General features: G+C 40.0%; 1 long non-coding RNA gene across 6 annotated transcripts in view; it reads left to right on the plus strand.

The window, feature by feature from the left end:
• Nucleotides 1-18,155, plus strand: part of LOC125632045 (uncharacterized) — a 209,199-nt gene that overhangs the window by 38,265 nt on the left and 152,779 nt on the right. For 5 of the 6 annotated variants that reach the window (XR_012667053.1, XR_012667056.1, XR_012667058.1 and 2 more), the window contains one exon: nt 15,576-15,718. This is a non-coding gene — a long non-coding RNA (uncharacterized LOC125632045). Of the gene's footprint in view, nt 1-15,575; nt 15,753-18,155 lie in introns of all 6 variants that reach the window. The other variant, XR_012667054.1, reaches the window with a different exon arrangement.

Genomic DNA, 18,155 nt, shown 5'->3' on the forward strand with positions numbered 1-18,155 from the left:
CATTTCCCACGGAATTATCCGAGTGAATCATGTCTGTGAGTGATAAAAATCCAAGATGGTGAAATAGCCATCCATGTCCCTGTGAAGTGACACAAGTCTGTTGGTCCCATAGTGTGAGTGGTTCCATTTCTGTCACCAGATGGCAATGATAATGGGCAACTCTGGGAAATAAACACTTATGGTGGCCTCATTTTCTGACGTGCTGAGCACTCATAGGTTCTCATTGTCTTCAAATGGAGCTTTTGATTATCAGCACCTCTGCAAATCAAGCTTCTATTGTATATTACATTTTGTAAGGAGGAAAAGCATTTTCACTGACTGGCTCACACTACTCCATCACCTGTAAAGAAAGCAAACATGGTCTGTGGGAGAAAGCTGTGTTGTTCAGTCAAATAATTAAGTAGCCATGTCTCCGAGGGGTTTTCTTTTTAAAGTCTGATGTTGCGTCCTTTATCTTTGTTCAGGAGAACAGAAAGTATATCTTTAAATATGATATCGATGTGGCCTGACCCAGATGAAAGCTGCTTAAGTCAGTTTTCCTCAATCCTGTTACTGCATATTAACTGTGAACAGGATTATCCTCCAGTCTTCCAGTCAAGCTGTTCAGAGAAAGCAATAAATAAATGAATGAATGAATGAAAAAGAGAGAAAAGCTTCTCCTTTTGTCTGCCTGCAATGGGAACAGTAGGACAAAGATTTGTCCTGACCTCCCTTCCTGTGCCATTAAGAATAACACCCACTGCTGTTGTATATTGCGGAGCAATTGGTTAAAATTCAAAACAACACATTTCTGCCATTTCTCTGTGTGTTTGTGTCTGTGTGTGAGAGAGAGAACTTAATGCTGTTGAAAAGTACTGGATCAATAGCCCTAGAAAGTGAAGTCCTCTTTTCCACACAGTACACCTAGCACAGAGAGTATCAGGGAAACTTGTAACACTGCCCAGCCATTGTGCCTCAAACTTGAGCTGGAGGGATCGTTCCTGGGTCAGGAGATGGGTAAGATTATAGTTCAGTCTCCATTGCCCTTGGCCTGTCTTCTGAGACAGAAAACAGTGGTGTGAATTAGTGCCAGTTGTGGTTGTGGCTTTTTGCATTAGTGATAATAGTATTATTAATGATAATAGTATGACTCTATGTCTTATCACTACTGCCCTGTGTTGGGATGGTGAGAGCTGTACTTAGAGTTCAAGCAGACATGGTGCCTTCTTGAGGCACATTGGCTCTATAGCTTCTGCTGGCTAAGAAGTACAGGGAAGTGTAGTTGTTTTGCCATCTCTTAAATAGGGGCAGTCAATGTGGTAAAGAAAGGCTATAGCCTCATCTTGTCTGCAACTTCCTGCAGGGTGCCTAGTGGTTCTAGCCCTTGCACAGATATCTAAAAGGGATGCTATTCAGCCAGCCCCCTAAATGAATGACAAACTTGGAGAGCTTTTTATGCTAGTACCCACCCACCCTTGCATATGTAACCCTTCTGCCCGTCAGAGTTGGCAGCAACAAGGGCCGGGTTCAATATCTAGGGGATCTATTCCAATAACACAATGCAAACCGGCTCGAGCCCCCACCCAGTGACCTGGGACAAATATATACCACCCCCTCTGGGCGCCTCCAAGAGGCAATACTTCCCCTCTCGCAAGCACCTAGTCTGAGTGTAGCAAAAAGCCTTTTAATAACAGAGAGAAACATTGTGGCATTATGTTGGGGAAACACCACCAACAGAATTCATAACACAACCCATGAGCAAAAAACCCACTCCAAGCAAATTGAGGCATGCCCTTTCCCTTTGGTTCTTGAGTCCAGCAACCCCAAATCACCCAAAGTCCCAAAAGTCCAATGACCCAAAAGTCTCTGTCCCTGGTCAGGGCAGCCCCAGAGTTCAAAAGTTTATCTGCAGAGCTTTACCTCCCAACCTGGGTGGAGATGGGGGCGGGGGTAAAAGGCACCTTACATGATCTGAAGCTGACTGCCCCACAGCTCCATAGGCCTTCACTGCGCTCCACTCCACCAGCTGCCCCACGAACTGCTTTGCTCAGCTCCACTCCGCTCTGCAGCCCACAAGCAGCGTCCGCCGTCCCACAAACTGCTCCACTAGCCAGTCCACAAACTGCTCCGTGTCCCACCTGCAGCTCCCGCCATCCTATGAACTGCTCCACCAGCCTGTCCACAAGGCACTCCAGCCGTCCCGCAAACTTCTCCACAATATATCTTCAGGCTCCCCCACTACTTAACACAATGCTCAGCGATTTCAGCTCTTAGTCAGTTCAGCTTTTTGGTGAATTCAGCTTGTAGTAGGGGAGCCTCAGTGCTGGTGCACCATTAGCCCAAAGTGAGCTCAGCAGCCTGTAACTAGACTCCTAATGAAATCAAAATTAGCTCTGATATTCCACAGTGGAGAGAGAAGGCAGTGCAATTAGCATGTAAGGCCCTCACCAAGGGGCCCATGCCACCAAGTATTAATACTTGTCCCCAACCTCTCTCAATTCACAGAGTTTTGGAACCCATGACCCTTTCCTAGCGAGGGCTACTTAGCTGATGGTGAGTCCCTCCATCATAACAAAAGGCCAAGTATAGTTCCAAGCACAGTTCCCATAATCAGGGTAATAACAATTTATTCTTCCTGCCCCAATAACAGAGACACTGGGGATCCCACAGCAGCCAAAGTGACCATTTGGGCAGCTATGGTCTCATTCTTGGCGGGGTGGGTGTGCCTATGCAAATGAGTTGTGGAAAAGTTCTTTTCCACAACTTGCCACATCTCACCACCAGATATCAGGGTGGAGCTCTTCCTGACACTGCTTACACATACAATCCAGCCCATGATAAAAAACAAACAAACCACACGCTAATATGGAATGTTCACATTTGCACACTGGGAAATGGACAGAGACCTGCCCAACTCCTTTCACATAGGCCACTGAATAGCCACCATCATTGCCAACCACTTGTTAAAAGCTAAAGGTAATGCAAGTAACAATAAATATAATGAGACTCAGATAGCCTGGATTAATCTGGAAAATTTTCACTGTTTCTGAACTCAGTATGTTTTTTCCTCTAAAACTGTTTTAATGGACACATCAAAGCAGTTTCTGCTTAAAATGATATCACACTCTATATGTGTTTGGGTTAGGAATGGTTAGTAACAATCTTTAGCATAGCTGACTTGCAGTTGTCTATGAACGGCACTGTTTGTCTTAAGAGTCTTGCTCTGCAGATGCTGAGTGAGGAGGCTGCATGACTCAGCAGTGGCGGAGCCTGACTGAGATGTAAGTCTTTCAAGTTCTGTGAAATCAGATGCTGCCAAATCACCTCTCTGCCAACTGCATGGAGGCTCATGTTATGGCTCTCTCGAAGACCATGTATAAAGACATATTTTGACATTAGTAGACTCTGCTGATAATCCTCCAGGAGTTGCTTGGAGCTGGTGGCAGGGAGACTGAAACTCTTTTCTCTTTGATAGGACATGTAGGGATTCAAAAGTATGTGTGTTGAGGTGGGGAAGGTGAGGCTAAGGTTTTAACACTGATAGCTCAGTGGTTTGAGCATTGGCCTGCTAAACCCAGGGTTGTGAGTTCAATCCTTGAGGGGGCCATTTAGGGATCTGGGTCAAAAATTGGGGATTGGTCCTGCTTTGAGCAGGGGGTTGGACTAGATGACCTTCTGAGGTCCCTTCCAACTCTGATATTCTATGATTCTATGAAATATTCTGAGATGAAATAAACATCAGTAATGTCCTGGTATCTTTAAAGCCCTGACAAATAAGTTTAGAGCACTGACATCATACTACATATATCAAACCCTCTAAAAATCCTCATTTCTCTTATCTGTGAATTTCTCAAATTCCATTTTCTCTGTCAGCTGTTACTTCTCATTTGCCACTGTCTTTTCTGGGGTCTTCTGTTGTTTTCAGCCTTTCCTAATAGTGTTGACATACCTTCTAATGTTTATTTTCTTTTGTTTTTTTTGTTTCTTCCATGGCTGTTGAAATGAAATATTTTCCTTCATCATTTGTAATCATACTTATTTGAAGATCAGATTAAACAGTGTGTGTTTTAAGCTATTTATGTTAAAAATATTTTTTGCAGTGTTCTTGGTCCCCAGATATTTGAGAGACAAGCTGAGTGAAGTAATATCTTCATTGGACCAACTTCTGTTAGTAAAAGAGAGAAGCTTTTGAGCTACACAAAGCCATTAATTCACTTTTTCCAGAAAATAAATTAGATGCTAGTGAAAACGATCAAATCCATATCTTGGGAAACTAAAGTCAATTTATTTCTAGACCAGGCACAGAATGGACTGAGGTAGTGTGAGCTTCCCCAAACATTGCACTGTCAACAGGCTTCAAAAGTGATCATCAGGTTTGCCTCTAGAGGTGAGTGCAGACTTCAAGTCACCATCTAAATTCAGTTCTTGTTCTCTCTGCTGAGATTGTGACTAGATGCATAAACTCATGCCAAATAGCATGAGGAGTTTTGTGTGTGATGTGGATACTTGTGCCCTATGAACTGAGAGCTCTGTGTAGCTTGAAAGCTTGTCTCTCTCACCAACAGAAGTGAGTCCAATAAAACATATTATCTCCTCACCTTGTCTCTCTTAAAAATATTTTAACATATACAATTATTGCACATGGAAGAGGAAAATAATGGTGCACAAAATCATTGGAATATGGACGCAGAAATGAATTTCTATGGGCACATTGATTTACATCAGCTGAAGATCTGGCTCATAATGTATTCTAAATACAAAATATAGGCCATATGGGATGATTTAAAGGACACTGGGCCAAATATATTCCTACTGTAACTCTTGCATTCAATACAGGGAGGCATTGGAGCGGTAGAGCTGCTTTACTGCCTGCCTTAGGGTTATGGACATTGTCACAGAGAGAGAGGGCTTTCTGAGATTGATGGATAGAAATACTGAAGAAAAATGAACCTATAGATATGTACAGAGAATTAATAAGGTGAATTCAGTCCAGTTCATAGGGCACAAGTGTCCACATCGCACACAGAACTCCCCAGGATATTTGGCATGAGTTTACTCTTCTAATCCCAATCTCAAAAGAAGATCCTAAAGACTGAATTTAGCTGGTGACTTGAAATCTTCACTCAAGTCTAGAGACAACTTTGAAGCCTATTGGCAGTACAGTGTTTGGGGAGCTTGCACTGCCTCACCATATTGTATCTGGTCTAGAAATAAATTGACTTTAGTTTCCCAATATATGGATTTGATAGTTTTCACTAGCATTGAATTCATTTTCTGAAAAGGTGAATTAAAGGCTAGAGTTGTTATTCAGGAGCTGAAGATCCATATCACCCACTGGCCAGGAGATCACAGTAACTTCAGGTTTTTTAAATGTACAATGGACTTTAGCCCAAAAGGGTTGTTGAGGGCACTTGAATGGTGATCTTAAGCTTCTGTGGCAGTTATTGCAGCCTGCAGCTCTATAGGGAAAAAATCCCTCCAGGGTGGGATAGGACCCAATTGTGTCCCTTCTGAATGAGACCGACAGAGCTGAACACAGATTCAGAGACTTACATGCAGGCCTGAGATGATGAGCTCTGATCAAAGAATGAGATGGCATTGCTAGCTGAATTTCAAATAAGAATGGCACATAAAATCAGCAATTTCCTCAGCCTCTGTACAATTACCTGTTTGAACTGATCCTGTTCACGTTGATGAAAATGGGAGTTTTGCCAATGACTTCAGTGGGAGCAGAATCAGATCTAGTATGAAGAACAGAATGTTTTCTAATCTTTGTCATTTTTTGCTCCTTTTATATGAATGGTGGTTGATGAATCACACCATGCTTCCACTACAACTACAATATTAAATATGGAATTGTATCTTTAAAAACACCCCTAAGTAACTGTTGGTGGTATGTGGCTGTGTGTTGTGGGAGGAGCAGATCATATCTGCATATGGATATTCCTGTGCACATGCTTTGGTAACATCTATTTCGAATAAGGACACATCATCCCTTTTTCTGTATATTGAACTTTTGACATAAAATATTTACGATCACTACCTTGTGTTTGCCATGCAGTAAGTTGAGAATATATGTCATGGTTTATACGGAAGTTCTACAACGTGAGTCAATTATGAAAATGTAAACTTGCATTTTCATGATGAAAGGTTCTTTTTCAGAAGTGATTTTGCATATCTGATGGTGTAATTTATCACTGAATAACAAGAACAGAGCATTACATTTTCTCAGAAGATTGCTGAATTTCCCTACCTAATTCTTTTCCACTAAGAGAGTTAGCTTATTCCTTTTCTATTTCCAGCACTGACCACTGTCACAAACCAGCCTATTATACTTCCCAGTGTGTACTGCTTAAATTATAAAGATCTCCCACACCCTTCTTATGGAACATGATCTGCCCAACCACTGTGTGGATTTGCAGAAGAGGGCATGGCACAAGGATCCCACTTGGGTTCTCCATGAGGAGCTAGACATAACTGTGGTCCTTCCTTGCACTTCTCTGAGTACAAAAGCTGTTCCTGGTTGGTGCTGCTAGCCACTCAGTAAAGAAGCTGGAAATACGTGGAGCCACGACCTGACCTCCCCCTGTATCAGCCAGCCATCTCTTTTAGTTGTGCAAAGAAATGTCCTCTTTTGGTAGGCCCGGTGACCTCCACTACCACCCACCAGGAAAACAGGTGTTAAGGAACTCCTGTGGTCAAATCAGCCCTGTGAGCCTTTTCAGGCCTGAGCTCTGTGCAAGGAGGAACTCAGTGCAATAAGGGTGGTACTTGGAGGAAGCAGAGCTATGGCCCAGAGCTCTCAGACTGGTGGCACTAACTGAAGTAAGTCTGTGAATGCCACTAGCCTGAGCCCTCTGGGGAAGAAAACAAGCTGATCTGTTGAAAGCCCCAGCACAAGGAAGAGGGCCTGGCCTTTTGAGGGCCATGGAAGAATTTCCGTTTTGTTTGAACTGCTTTATATCCCTCGAAAGGGAGTGGACACACCAAGAGGCACAGCTGGAGGGCTGTACCCCATCACCCAGAACCAAACTGCGGGGTTGTTGCTGCCCAACGAATGACATATGAGGTAACTGTGTGAGGACGGATGCCACAGTGAGGACGGATGCAACCTTGCGGCATGACCTTTGACAACCTGCATCCCCTTAAGATGTATAGCAATGGATCTACTCTTACTGTACACTTGAGAGACTCTGGTTGCATTGTGCTTCTTTGAGGTGCAATGACTGCTGGAATGCTAGCTGCACTGGGGTTGTTCCCTGGTGCACCAGCCCTGGGCTTACGGACACAATAGGCCTTAAATATGGGATAGTATGAATGCTTCTAATACAGTGGGAGTCACCCAGCAAAGCACAGTCATTGGAGAGAATTTAATTTCACAGCCAGAAATAGTAATATTGGTCTATTTTTCCCCTCTATGAAGAGAAGTTACTTTTATTTTGTATTGGGGTATCTTACATTCTAGTGACAGTACCAGGAAAAAATCACTCTTTGCTTGAAGCCAGAGCTCTTTATTTGTTCAGATTGTAAAATTCATATTTGCAGCTAAAGGCAGATGCCAAAAATCTCAGGATGCCCATTGCTTCCTATGCAGATGTTCTTGAAATTCTTTCCAGGCATCCTATCATGAGTGCTTAAAAATGCACATTACCAGCATTCTCAATAGCCATAGAGTAGATCATTGTGGGAAGCTGTTGTCTTGTGAACATTTCTAAGATATTGAAAATTTTTCCCTTTCTGAACTGGGATGAAAAATCAACATCTTGGGAAAAAAAATTGTGAATTGAAAATACAAAAGAAAAAAATCAGTTCAGGTCAACCAAAATGTTTCATTTTGATAATTTTGAAATGTTTTGATTTCTACTATTTTGTATTTTAATTTTTAAACTATAATTATCTTACAGTTCAGAATGAAAAGTCATTTTGCACCAGAAAACTGGAATTTTTCATTTAAAAAATGTTGGAACATAACAATTTGACAATTAAAAAAAATCTACATTTTTCCAAGTTGAAAAATTCATCAGAAAAGTTTTAGTTTTGACAAATTGGCATTTTCTGATGAAAAAACATTTTGTTAAAAAATTCCCAACTAGCTCTGATAATGGCACTTCTAAGAAGCTGATTTTGGCATCATATATTCTTGCAACACGGATATCATTCTATTTTGTACAGCCAATTGCACTCGATGCATTGGTTCACAATAGGTAAGTAGTATGATACTATGTATGGTGATTCAGAAGCTCCCACTGTAGCATGGTGGGGTCGGAAACACCATCCATTTCTGTTACTAGATTTTCTTTTGTCCATCTGATCACTTTCTAGTCATTCTGGGGTAAATTTTCAAAGCATTGCCTGATAATTTACTTATTTAGCCCCGCTAAAGACAGTAGAAGTCTCTCAGCTGATTTCCTTTGCAACAATTTGAAAACTTTTCCCTTTTAGGTCAGGAGAATCTTGTCCCACGGCTTCAGATCCAGTTAATAAAATGCAAATGATTTCTTACCTTTTCTTGTGTAGGAAGGGGTAAGATACATATTAGTGAGAAATATTTTTGGAGCAATAATTATAAGATTCCAGAGGTGAGTCTGAAAAATACCAAAATAGGACCAGATTCTGATATCCTAATTCATGCTGAATACATTGAGGAGAAGCTAAATTTAAGAGACATGGGGACTTGATTTTCAGAGGCACTGAGCACCTGCAGTTCTGCTGTCTACCTGCTGGAATTATGCTTCACATCTCTGAAAGTCTGGCTCAAGTGGTCCAGCACCTAGAAAACGAGATGTCCAAGAACAGTTTGCAAAATATTGGCCCAAGTGACTTGTTCAGTGTCTCAAAAGAAATTTGTGGTGGAGCTCTTTCTCCTGATTCCCAGTCCTGCTGACAATCAGTAAGTCGCACAATGAAACACAGCTAGAAGCATTTCCTGTTCAGAAAACAAAACAAACAAAAACTCTTCTTGGCTGAGGTGTACTTTAAAGCATGCCACTGATCCTAGCAGCTTCCAAAAGCTGGAACTATGACTCCTTCCTGGGTGTCAATGTCACATGCATCACAATGTGGGGTTAGCTGGTGGTAGATGAGCTGCCATTCTTCTATTATTAAAATGTTGATCAATGGTGTAAGCAGCTAAACTAGGTTGTTTTTTTTTACCCAACAAGTTATTCGACTCATTGGAATGCAGGATGGTTGTCAATGAGATCAAGGATAACATTTTCCCCAAATTACAAAATGATGGAAAATAGGCCAAGTCTGTTGAAAGCTGGAGAAGTTTCAGAATGCATAAGATGTTCAAAATGTTTACATTCATGTCACATTTCTTTTAAATGATGGGTACACACAGATCCCACTTTAGACACAACAAGAATACGTTAGGAATAAAATTTCCTTGCTTTTTTGCATTTGTGTTCGGGTTTTAACTTTATTATATAAAGTCATTATAATTTATCATGCCGATAGGTATATAGGGAGTATTATCCACAGACCATTGACACAATAAACCATGCATTCACAGTAAGTGTGTGCACTAAAAAGGTCTATAAAAAAGCACTGAGTACATGTGCCGTGCTTGCTTCTTAAACCTCTGTATCTCTGCCTCTTCAATTTATGTACCCACAGGAACACGTACACATTTGTAAGCTGAGTAAATTTGTGTTACATTAGAATGGTGCTGGAATTAGAGAAGCAGAGAAAGCATTTGAAAACTGTGAGAACAAATGTAGTTTCCTCTCAAATAACTTCTAAAGACCAGAATGATGAAAACAGAATTGGACTAGACAATCTGCGCCTGATCCAAAATGTTGTATTCAAAGCTCTATTCCAGTGGGGTAGTTCAGTCAGTTTGAAGATTGAGGCTCATTAGAATAATGTTAACAGAACTGGAGGCTGGTATGAACATAACAAAGCTCTCAGGCTAGGTTGCAAGCCAGGCCGTTAGTCTCCAGCCACAGAAAGTCTGTCTGGTGGAAGGAGGGGTTATGATGGCACAGGCTTCCTGCAAGCCCTGCTCTGCTGGAGGCCAGGCACATTCCCACGTAAGAAGATGGGATGACAGATGTGTTGATTCAGTGACTCTCCCAGCACTCTTGTGAAACTGCCTTACGTTCCCTGCTGTAACCTCCCCTTATTGTAAAGTCTCGTAAAATGTAATAGGGCTGAAACCAATAGAGGCTGTATAAATTATTCTTAAAAAACCTATAGAATTTATTGAAGAATGATACCCTTTCTAATGATAGCAACATGGGAATTGCCATACCGGATCAGACTAGTGGTACATCTAGCCCAGTGTTACATCTTTAACTGTGGTCTGTGCCAGATGCTGTAGAGGAATGCACTGCAGACAATAATAGCATAGCTTGCTGACAGGTAAAGTTTCTTCTGAACCCTTATGAGTTAGGGGTGGGTTTATATCTCTTCCTAAGCTCATGGAGCCAGATTCTCATCTGGTGTAAATTGGCATAGCTCCACCAAAGTCAGCTGGGGAAAAATAATAGAGCTCCACTGCGCTTGAGCTTGCTTTTTGTTTTGTTTTTTAAATTTCGTATAGAATTCTGTATATAAAATATAATGCTTTATTATTTTTATACGATGGTTTAAAAAACCTGCAGGGAAATTATCATTTTCTATTAAATGATATTGAACTTTACTGTAATAATTGGGGGAGTCTGAGTGCAGTAATAACTCTTGCCCTGTCTCGGGAGGCTCATCCTCTCACTGTGTGAGACTTAAGAAACTCTATCTATTTAGCGTATCAAAGAGAAGGTTAAAAGGTGATGTGGTTCTGGTCTAGAAATACCTACAGGGGGGAAATTTCTGGTAAAAAAGAGCTCCTTAATCTAGAAGACAAAGCATAACGTGATCCAGTGCTGAAGCTAGATACATTCAGACTAGAAATAAAGTGCACATTTTCATAGCTGGGGTAATAAATCATTGGAGAACCTGCCTAAGAAATGTAATGGATTCTCCATCATTGGAAGTCTTTAAGTCAAGTTTGGATGTTTGTCTTGAAAGATATACTCTATTTCATCCAGAAGATATGGCCTGATACAGGAATTCCTGAATTAAGTTCTATGGTCTGTGTTATGTAAGAGATTGAACTAGATTATCAAAATTATCCCCAAAATTATCCCTTAAAATCCATTTAAGATTCACATTTACACCACAAATTACCTACTTATGTTAGGATCCTGAAAGATGTGAGCACCTCTGAGTAATAGTGATCAGGAGATTGAATCCAGGAGCTAAATAATTAGAGACAGGTGAACCACAAAAGATGTCAAGAGTAAATTTAGCATGAATAAACTTCCAGCAAGGCAGCAGGATCTCTGGGTAGAGGTTTGGTAACCATTTGCACCTTCCTCCAGTGGTAATCTTCAGAGTGACACTGGGTAGACCTCTCCCCATTTCTACCTTAGGAATTGGCCGGTTTATTCTACTCCTCAGCTGGGGTGGCAACTTCAGGAAAAAGCAGGTCTGTTAGTCTACTTTCTGGGTCCTAGTGAATGGAAACTTTGCCCTCCAAAAAGCCGGTGAGATTTCATTTCCACAGAAGTTGTGCTAGTATAGAGGGGCTGCCACATGTGATGGGATCTGCAATGAGTCAAAATGCTGTTTTCTTTTTTCTTCAGTGTTAGGGTCACTGGCAGTAGGTGAGGTTTGTGGGGCTTATTAGAGTGTTTCAGAAATGGCAGGTCTGCCTGTTTGCTATGTTGTGACTTTCCTTCTAAAGTAAAGGTAGAAAAAGAGGGTTGGGGTGGGGGTTACTTAACCAAGATCTTCTGATTCTACAAAAGTTTCAAAACTCATCTCAGGTTCATCCGTTGATCTGAGTCTGTTCTTAGTATGACCCAATTGGGTTTGTCCATGCCTAATAATAATGGGGCAAATCTTTAAATTGATTCTTAGGCAGACAAAACTATTCTTGAAATGAATGGTTTAGACTAAGGAGTGCATAAAAAACAGATTAGGCCTGCTAATAGTATAATTAATAATAAATATAGGGCATGCTGAATAGTACCTTACTATGGGCCAGATTCTGCTAACATTTCTCATGTGATTACAATAATGAAATCAGTGGAACGATATATGTAATAAGAACTACTCAGCTTGACTAAGAAAGACCGAATCTGGCCTTCTTCAAGTAGTTCTACTGAAATTAATGGTATTACTTGCAGAATAAGGCCTTCTCAATGTGAGTAAAATGGTAATAGCTGTATATTCTCATTAACTTTGAAACTATTGTTATTTTATTGTATTTAAAAAAAAGCAAATACTATACTTCAGTGCTTGGAGTATCAGTTTAATATCTCAAAGCAGAAACAAAAATTGCAAGGGAGCAAATAAACTGTATTTTTTCTCATATGGCTGCTAACGACTTGCGTCTGTCATTTCTATTCCCTGTTTATCTGACCTATTAATGGAGGGCAAAATTCCAAAGAAATGTTTAATTAACATTTGTAATTAGTATTACAAAAGACCCTGCTTTAAAGAACAGGCAGCCCAGAGTGGAGGTCTAGGAAAAGACAAGCTCTTCACCCTGTAATTATTGCAGCTCTTGGTAGTGCTCTCCTTCATCTCATTAACATCACAGTGGGATGGTGCCACTGTAGGCAACTGGCAGGTGCCTAACTGCTTTACTCCTGGGGAGACTTTTACAAAAGAGGTCTTTTTCTGCAAGTAAGTTTGAAAGCTTGCCAGCAGTGCATCTCATTCAAACTTTGCACAGTCTCATGCTTCCCAAATACCCTAAAGTCTTTTGATTTGAAAAGATAATATGCTTTGTGGACATGTTTTTTTTGTTTTTTGTTTTGTTTTTTTTTAATAGAGAGAGTAAGAGAGCTCTAGGGTTGTATCTATCACAATCACATACTACTTAATTAGCTTGTTTAATAGAAAAAAATATGAGGGGAGAGATTGTGGGTGGCTTGGAAACAAAGAAACTGGAATCCTATTTAAGGCACCAGTATCTTCATTGAAACAAATTAAAAAAATCTGTAAAACACTTTGTGTGTCAATGTTTTGTGTGCGTCGAAAAACTTTTGCTTCTAATTGATTCCAGGACACGTTTTTCTTTGAATTAAACTGTAACAGCTCTCTCAAAACTAGTCTCAAAACAAACAGTCTAATGCACTGATGGGTAATGGATCTTTTATGGAAACAAGTTAGTTTGATATTGCTCATGGTATCAGCCTTGCAAAAAAGCAGTGTTGTCAACTGTTGTGATTTTATTGCTCTCTTGTGATATTTGATGATTTTCTTCAATCCTTAGATTCTGGAGACAAGTAGTTTTCATGAGAATCTTAGCTTTAAGTTTTAAATAAAAAGTTTGGAGAAAAGCATGAAAACATGACCTGAGTGTATGTGGAAAGCTCAGATACCGGAAGACAAGAGAAAAGAACCACAAATTTATTATTTTTATAGTATCTTATTATTTTAATTCAGTGTCATCTTTTTTGAGGCCTGACTCATGATTTTTGAAGGTGGGGAGGTTGGCAATAGTGAAAATTCTCACTACAGCTCTGAATAAATCAGACAACAGACTTTAGCAATAGGTAGAGAGGACTAAGCCTACAAATCCTTACTCACTTGACTCGTGCTGCATATTAACTTCATTGGGACTACTCACCTAAGTAAAGAGTTTGAAGGATCATGCCTATGATTTACAATACTTAGTACAATACAATACTTAGTAATTTGATTAATATCCATAGCAAAAAACCAACAATCGTAGCTCGTGTAAAAAAAACTTCTGTTGATCATAAGTATAAGTGCGTCCGAGACAGCACTTACAGCCGCAGTATGGGAATCAAGGCTCCTTCATTCTAATCTTGGAATTGCCACTACTTGCTGGGTTACCTTGTGCAAGTGACCAAAACCAGAGGACCTATGATTTTTAAGATCACGTAATTCAATTTATTTAAAGAGAATGACAAATGCACTTATTAAATCTATCAATTATTTGAATTGAGATGGTGCCCAGTATCCCTAGCCATGGACCCAGTTGTGCTAGGGTCCGTACAAACACAGACAAAAAAGACAACCCCCTGCCTCAAAGAGCTTACAATTTATGTGTAAGACAAGAGACAGCAAATGGATACAGGCTGATGGGAGAGTACAAGGAAATGATGAGACCACATTGGTCAGCATAATTGGAATTGGTCTCAGCACACTAGCAGCCTAGCTATTGTCAAGCAAAGGAGAGCTTTAGATTTGAAGGTGGATAGTGTGCTGGTTTTGTGTATTTTAAGTGGAGCTCCTCCCAAACATGAGGGGCAGCATGGAAGAGAACACAAAGGTGCTTGGTTGAGAATTTAACAAGTGGGCAATGGAGGCTAGCGTCGTGGGCTGATCAGAGGCATTTCAATAATGATTAAAACGTAGGTAGGCTGTGAGAGGCTGTGGTACTTCAACACAAACTCAAGATGACCACAAAATGGCACTCAGGTGTCAGGTTACTCATCCAAATCTTTAAGAGCTAACAGATGAAGACTAAAGAGTCCCTCGGGTCAAAAGTTGAAACTTCCATTTGTCTATGTAAAGGGGCATAACTCCAGTAATGGGTGTTTTTAAAATAGATATACACATGAAACAACACTAAGGCCACAATCCTGCAAATACTTAATACACGTGTTTATCTTGCAAGGCATTTGCTGAAAAGGTAGTCCCTAAACTTGTATTCTGATCTATGCCCTTTTGTAGAACTCCATTGACTTCAGGAGAACTCTGTATAGGTGTAAGAATTTGCCTGATTGAATCACATTGTTGGATCAGTGCAGTAGTGTTTTACTGGTATGCCTCCTTCATACAGAAGGATGGGGATTCACATTTTTTTATGTGATGGAAACTTTGGCCCTCATCTAACAGCCCTTAAAAAATCTGGTGAATTACCTATGTGTATGAAAAAGGTGGGCAGTATTTCCCTAAATATAAACCTCTCTGTGCCATTCCATTACTCTTCTGTAAAATGGGGGTAATAGTGCTTGCTTACCTTCTAAGGCCTTTGTGAAGCTTAATTAATATGTTTTCAAGTGCTTTCAGATTTCTCTTAAGAAAGGGGCTAAGAGTAGACTAATATGATAATGATAGTAATAATCTTACAATATAATGAATGAAATGATAAATCACAATCCCCTTCTCAAATGACTTAACTCATTATGCTTTTCCTCCAACACCCCAAAACAAAAACTGAGACCCTCTGACTACACAGAAGTTGATTGTCTGTCTTCTTTTCCTCTCCACCTTTTACAGTCCACATGAATGATGCAGGTTCTATACTTTTGCTGCTGGGGCTGAGCAGGGAAAAAAACACAGCTCCAGCTTGAAATACCTGGGCAAAGGACGGCAGAACCCAGGTTTCAGGTGTTGACATTTGTAAGAAAAGATTTGTGTAAGTATATATGTGAGAAGGAAATTTGAGAAGGAGAAGTTAAGGGAGAGGGAGCAGATTGTGTTACCATATCTGTTCCTTATCAGACTTTTGATAATTTAGCAATTTTTATTTCTCTCTCCTCTCTGTGTGTGTGTGTGTGTGTGTATTAGTTGCTCCTTCAGTACATACATTACTCAAACTGTTCCTCTTGTTTTTACTTTCTCATCAGGTGTGTGCTCCTTCTGCAGGTCACCAGGGACACAGAGAAGCACTAGACCCAGCATTGTAAAGGCAAACCTTGTAACTGAGATAATGGAATGAAAAGCACAGAAGTTCAGAGACAACACGTCTAGTCTTGGCAATGCCCAGGAGGTGAAAGCTGACCTGGAATAAAGCAATGCGTGTGGTACAGATGTAACAGCTTTACTGCAGATTATAGCTAGCAATCATTTATCCACAAGGAGAGTGAACAGAGATATAGTCAGGTGAAAGGCAGGATGGCGGGGACATCATAAAACAAGACTTTACAAAGCCGGCTGATAGTGGGATATAGACCAGATTTGAACTGCTTTTCTGAGCATTTTTAATTATTCTCCATTGATTTATAGGGGAAAAATATATTTCCCTTTTAGCTACTGTTTTAGGATGTATCAATAATGTAATTAGTCTTAACTCCCCTGCCAGTACAGAGCTAGCTGAAAAAAATAGCAGGATAGGGTACCCAGGATGAGAAAACCACAGGACTGGTGTTTTAGCTGTTCATCTCTGAAGGCTTGAGTCCAAATTGTGTCTTATGCCCCAGTACAAATGAACTTGGTGATCTATTGCACATCACAGAATTACTGTTATCTTAAAAGCTTTCAGAGTAGCAGCCGTGTTAGCCTGTATCCGCAAAAAGAAAAGGAGGACTTGTGGCACCTTAGAGACTAACAAATTTATCTGAGCATAAGCTTTCGTGAGCTACAGCTCATGCATCGGATGAAGTGAGCTATAGCTCACGAAAGCTTATGCTCAGATAAATTTGTTAGTCTCTAAGGTGCCACAAGTCCTCCTTTTTCTCTTTGTTTTCTTAAAAGTTCTTCCAAGCTGACAGCTACAGTGGGGAAACATTTTTGCATTATGCTTTACAATATGGTAATGTATAGAAACATTCAATAGGTGTTTTCTATATGTTTATGAACCATCTTTTGGAATTTAACAGAACATTGTATCTCTGCTATAATGTTCTATAAGATGGTTCGATTAAAAAAATGTCCATTAAATGATAGATGCTTCCATAAGTATATCTGAACTATTTTGGAAAGTTTGTAGAGTACCTGCACAAGCTATTTCTGGTTTAAACCAGTCCTATTAGCTGATCATTTTCAGAACCCCTCTCTCATTATGGCTAACATTTTCAAAAGGGATTAGTGATTTTTGTATGTCTCTATTTTTTACAGTCCAACTTGAGACTCCCTAAAAGGGTACGATTTTCAGAAAATGCTGAACATGGGCCCTCATAAGGGTGTCTTAAATTGACAACCCAAAAACCGAGGCCCTCAAAATTACTAGTCATTCTTTAAAATGTTGACCTAAAAAGCTGGCTTTTTTAGTTCTTAAGCGTGTTCAATAGTCTTAAAATTCTAAGAAACCATATTTTAGAAGAGAAAAATGCTTTGGGAACAGAACTTTGCTTTCTATCAAGGCTAGGGCAAACCTTTGTAGTTTTTTATTAAACAAACTGCAATGAAACTAAGTCACAAAATTGCCGTTATTAGATCAGATGTTGCTTGTTATGATTAATTTAGTTTGAATACCAAAAAAAACCCCAAAACCTTTTAATAGTAAAAATGTGTAAACTATTAAATCTGCCAGAAAAGGTTTTTGCTAGTTTCTCCCAGTTATATAAAGAAAACAGATGAAAATACATATCTCAGTGCAGAGTATTCAATAATTAGGCAAGGAAGAAATAAGGATTCCAAAGCAAAAGCAACTTCTGGGTTTCCTGAGCAGACACTTCCTCCCAAAAGTGGAAACAGGTGTTAGTCAACTTAGTCATTACAGACAGTATTAACCATTACCAACCACTGATGAAATGGTAAAGAAAACCTTGGCCATTTGCCTTTGACTGAGAACAGTATACCTGCACTTGTAAGCTGATGGCAATGAGGGCCTAATCCTATCTTCCAGGGAGTCAATGAGGTACTCATTTTCTTCTTACATTAATGTAAATCAGGAGTAACTTCAATTCTATCACTAGAGTTAGAATGTTATGGAATTGCTGTGATGTGAATGAGGGAGAATCGGGTCCCCTTATTGTCAATGAGAGCAGGCTTAGGCCCCAACTCCACCTATTATAATCCCACTCAACCATTCTACTCCATGAAAGATGTCCCTCCTCCTTACAGACATAAACTTGCCTTTCTCACACAAGTCTTACACTAGTTACATTACTAACGTTGGATCATAGCACCGAGGTGATAGAAAATTATGTTGACACTAAGTACATAAGTCAGATGCTGTGTCTGCTAACTGATTTAGACAAAAGAGTAGATTTAACAAGTCCATTTAAAATCCATCATCTGGTAGCTGGATTCTGATCTCCCCGACATGGGTGTAGAACCCAGTTAACTCCATAGATTTGGACAGAGTTGCTCTAATCTATTCTTGTGTGAAATCCGAATCTTGTTCACTGTGTACATCACCACAGACACAGATGTGATGAAGGGGTTATCTATCATTCATGGCATGTTTCTCAGCTTGCGTAGACAGACTTATGCTAGTTCTCATCACACTAGTGCACTAATCGTGTAGCCATGGTAGCGCAGGC

The sequence above is a fragment of the Caretta caretta genome, chromosome 2 (genome assembly GCF_965140235.1).
Source record: "Caretta caretta isolate rCarCar2 chromosome 2, rCarCar1.hap1, whole genome shotgun sequence".
Classification (NCBI taxonomy): domain Eukaryota; kingdom Metazoa; phylum Chordata; order Testudines; family Cheloniidae; genus Caretta; species Caretta caretta.